Source organism: Solanum pennellii, chromosome 4 (genome assembly GCF_001406875.1).
Source record: "Solanum pennellii chromosome 4, SPENNV200".
In the NCBI taxonomy this organism is placed as follows: domain Eukaryota; kingdom Viridiplantae; phylum Streptophyta; class Magnoliopsida; order Solanales; family Solanaceae; genus Solanum; species Solanum pennellii.
The window spans coordinates 67,615,895-67,621,255 of record NC_028640.1 but is presented as its reverse complement, the minus strand read 5'-3'; positions in this window follow the sequence as shown (position 1 = coordinate 67,621,255).

Sequence of the window (5,361 nt, the reverse complement as noted above, 5' to 3'; positions counted from 1 at the left end):
CCAATTAGCAAATTGCAACCAATTGAATGTTAGGTAGACACTGAAGAGAGTCCTCTTTCTTAGGGCAGTGTAACCTTCAAACAAAGTACTTCCCTTTAATTTCTTTTCTTCCTTTTCATCATATACATACTTGAGGTTGAAATTTTCTTGCATGTATTCTTATTTGTTTGTTAGATAGTTATATTAATCAGATAAAATATGTCATTCCGTTTAAATATACATATTTATTTTATTAAGTCGTAAATTCTGAGACATTTTCTATCTGAGGTTAATGTGTATATATAATTAAAGGAGATAGACATATTTTGTGTGATTAACTTAACTTAATTATTTAATATATGAATAAAACACACACACAAAGGTGTTTTCAAAATCTGAATCGAAAGTGTCTAATCAAAATATTTCATTATGAATTAACATGTTCAATTAAAACATGACTTAGTTCGAATCTTTTCTTTTTCTTTTCTTTCGACAAGAATTTTTGATCCTATCATTATGACGTTGTATTTTAGACTTTTATGTGTGTATTTGTCTTTTCCTTATTTAATAGATTGTGATTTAGCATAGTCCATTTGGCCATGGATGTTTTTTTTTTAATGTAACTTATAGTTGAGGACTAGTTATACATTAAAATGTAAGATTTGTCAATAAGACAATAACTACTTGCGGTGGATTGGGGGAAATCATAAATTTGAAATTGAACAACTTATTCATAAACATTAGAGGGAGTAATTAACGTATTTGGTACTATCAAAAGATGTGGTGCAGTAGAAGACTATTCCTCTTTAAATTAGATGTCTTGAGTTCGAGACTTGAGAATGAAAAAATCATTGGTAGAGTGATTCCTACACGTGCGAATCTAAATTAGTCAAACTTCAATACAAGTATCAAACATCGAATGAAAAATCAAAAATTCCAACAAACATATATGGTTGAGAAGCCACAATTACAATATTTTGTTGTGAACTTAAATAGTTTCACAAGCAAGACAAAACCGTAAGAATAACCTCCTTATCTGATATTTTAAACAAATTACTAAATAGGTGCATTTTGGTGTTTAGAAAAACAGATGGGTAAACTTTTTGTTCATTCTTTTTAAAGAAAATCTTAGCAACACTAACAATAAATTTATATAATTCTCATCCTAATTATGCAAATTCTGTGATCCTAGATCTAATCGCCACTACAACAAAAATAACTTTTAGCGGCATTAAATATTGACACTAATAAAGAGTGTTAACGTCTTTATCGGCATTAGTTAAATGTCATTAGAACCAATATCGCTAAAGGCTTTAGGAGCCGCTAAAAATATATATTTAGCAATAACTAAGAATTAAATATCGCTAATGGTCATTTTTATTGTAGAGCACTTACTCCCTTCGTCTTAAAATACTAATTCATACTTTGTAAAGTTAATCTGATTAATTTTAATATTAAATAATATTTCATTAATTTAATATTTTAAAAATATATCAAAAATATTATAAATTATAATTCTTTTAGCTCATATAAGTACGATAAGAAAAATAAAGTAAAATTAAAATTCATATAATTTAATTCCGGATAAACTAAAAAACATAACAAGTAATTTGTGATGGAGGAATTAAGTGTATTGGATTGAGTCCTTTTCAAAATGGGAATTGGAGAATAAAAGTCAAAAGATTATGGATATGTGATTTGTTGAAAGAGAATTTAATTGAAGGTGATATTAGTGAGGTGGATAGAGATGAAGATTTAAGTAATCTTTGATACATGACTCTTTTAATAAAAGATTGAAGGCTTGAGATTTTAATTTTTTTCTGGTTTTATATACTATATAAAATGAATAATATTAATATATATTGTGTATTATTATCGCTTATGAATGAAGTTTAGAGAGGACAGGATGTACATATAAAATTTTATGATGTAAGAATATAAATAATGTAATCTTTTAATTAAAAAATATAAAATAAAGTCAAAATAATAAAATTTGTAAATTTTAGACCGTAGATCTTTGATATCGATCGATCCGACTCAATCCAATCAAAGATTTTTTCTAAAAGAAAAGATGAGCACTAATTTAGAAGGGAAAATTGTGGATAATGGCAAACTAAGGAAGGTAATTATACTAATTAAATCCCCTTTCATTTATTTCCTTTAAAGGGCAAACATAAAGTTAATTTGATATACTAGGTCCCACGTTTTGTATAAAAAATTTTCCCCAAAACAAAACCCTCCTTTTTCCTCTCTTCGTCCGTCCATTTTATACAATTTCGTCTTCTTCCTTCAATTTCTCCATACTTTTCTCCACAATTGCAAGTTGAAACTTCCAACTTCTCCTAGCACGCACATTAGAGCGGTTTTCCAAAATATTTCAAAAATATCAAGGTACCGCTTAAAACCTACTTACATTGTCAGTTTTTGTTTATTTTTTTTTGAATTTTTTAAAACTAATTTTTCACTTCAAGTGTTAATCGCTTCAGAATTTTGGTTTGATTAATGGATGCCCGATCTCCATCGAAGAGATTTACAAGAGGTATACCATTGAATGTTCAAATTGATGTTGAAAATCCATCGTTTTCATTGGGTCTAACTCAGGAATTTGGGGAGATTTCAGGTTCATTGTCTAAATCTACTAACATGCAAGATATTAGATCCAATTCCAATAATGAGCCAATTAGTTTTGTTGATGGAAGTCTGAAGAATACTGTTGATGTTGTCACTGGGTCTAAAAAGAAAAGAAAACATAAAACTGATGTTCATACCTCTCACAATGATAATGTTCTGGGTCAATTGAGCATAAGGTATGTGTATAATAATTGTTCATATGTTTAGTTTTTATGTTGATTCATGTCTTTATACAATTATAAATGTATAATATATATTCGTACATGTTTTGGTGTTTCTGTTTATTTGTGCCTTATACAATTTTTTTTTTATAAATGTATAATATCTTAATACTTGATTTCTATTCATGTCTTATAATGCCTAAATCACTGCCTCATTATACAACAGTGTCTATAAGTGTGTAATTTAGTCTGTCTAATTTACTGCCTCATTATACAATTGTTTTAAAAGTGTATAATTTATTCTGACTAATTTACTGGCTCATTATATAACTGTGTGTATAAGTGTGTAATTTAGTCTGTCTAATTTACTGCCTCATTATACAATTGTTTTAAAAGTGTATAATTTATTCTGACTAATTTACTGCCTTATTATACAACTGTGTGTATAAGTGTATAATTTATTCTGACTAATTTACTGTCTCATTATACAATTGTTTTAAAAGTGTATAATTTAGCCTGTCTGATTTACTGTCTTATTATACAACTGTGTGTATAAGTGTATAATTTATTCTGACTAATTTACTGCCTCATTATACAACTGTGTATAAGTGTATAATTTATATATATTTGTTTCTAATACCACTATTTTTTTTAGTAAAATGTATATGCTTTTTTTCAGGGTGTTAAGTATTTAGGTCAAAGAGAACCAACAAGAATTCTGCACATGCAGTATTACACAAATATTGACGTTATGAATGTTCTATCTTCAAAGCTTACTGAGTCACAGTACAGACAATTCTGTGAAAATACATGTTTTGCTCAACTATGTAGCATTCGTAGGTGTCACGTTCACGCACAACTAATTAGGTGCATGTTTTTTAGAGAAATTGAAGGTAGCTCAAAAGATGCAATCCTGATACATGTCAATGGCACTACTCTGCGATTCACCATTCGCGACTTTGCTTTAATAACTGGGTTAAAATGTTCAGATAATGAGAATGATTTTGTCTTTAATACTGAAGAACCAAATAGGATTATTCATCAGTATTTTGAAGTTGGAAAACCCGTCACCAAGAGTCAATTGATTGACAAGTTTGATAAAAAAATTTGGGTAGATAATGATGATGATGCTGTTAAATTTGCAATATTGTTCTACATTCATTCATTCATCTTTTCTGAAGAACCAACTGGTACTGTAATTGATAGAAACGATTTTGATTTAGTTGAATCAGGCAGATACATTGACTATCCTTGGGATAAAAAGGCTTTTGATATAATGATTCTGCATTTGCATACTAAGATCAAACATGATGGGAAGTATTTTAGGTTGTATGGTTTCCCACTTGCTTTGCAAGTGTGGTTTTATGAATGTGTTCGAAATTTGATGATGAAATTGCTGTTAAAGTATCTAATCACATTCCTAGGATACTCAACTGGGAGACAAAAAAAGATTTTCCTCGTCTAAGCTATTTCGCTAAGGGCATATTCAGAGACGACAACAATCCGGTACGCACTGCATAAATATATGTATAATTTTATGGTTTATATAGTTACATATTTATACAGTTATATAAAATTATAGTAGAATATATAACTGTATAAATATGTACCTGTATAAATACATGTATCAGTTTATTTCATTTAAAATTATATGTATAAATGTACTCCTTGTATTATATTATGTATGATATAAGTGTCTTAAAATGTATAATTATCCTAATTGTATAAATATAGCCTTATTTGTATATATAAACTTGTAAACTGTATAATAAAACACTTAACTGTTTAGACTGTATATGTACAGATTTAATTGTATAAAAAAGTTTATGAACTGTATAATTATACATATATGAACATGTATATATTTTGCAGCTTGTTTTTCAGAATCTGACCCCAACTGAAATGGAACTCAATATTCTTGAAGTACCCCCTGAGTATGTTCAAACAAAGCAATCGCCAACAGAAACAACAGCTGCAAATGATTCGGATGATGATTTTCGGATCCTCCGAGTCCAATAAACAATCGTGGAAAAGAAAAGGTTGATACTTATTCGTCTCCTCCTAAGAAGAAATCAAGGCGCACAATCAGTCATATTCAGAATAAGTCACCACCCCAAGTCATCTCTAAGCAGCGGTTTGACAAAGTCTCCTCGAAATGTCAGTATTGCAAAAATAACTAAGGCACCACATCCGAAAAAGCAGACCAAAAGATCTGCTAAGGTTCCAGCAATTACAGGCATTAAGAAAAATGTTGAGCTAAAAGAAAGTGTTGCTTCTAAAATTCCATCCACCAGCAAGTCACAGGATTTCAACATATCGCGTGATGAGTTTGATCGATTCAAAATTTTGGTATTTATTTATTAAAATGTTTTTTATGAAAATTATATATATCGTTAATGTTAATTATACATTTCAATGTCAGATGGAGAAACAGTTTACTGATTTAAGGAACTTCATTGAAATCAACTTCAAAGTTGTGTTAGATTCTATCAAAACCAAGAATGCGGAAGATAAGGTTTTGTTAATATTGATCAATACATGTATTTTATACAATATATATATAAATATATATATATATATATATATATAT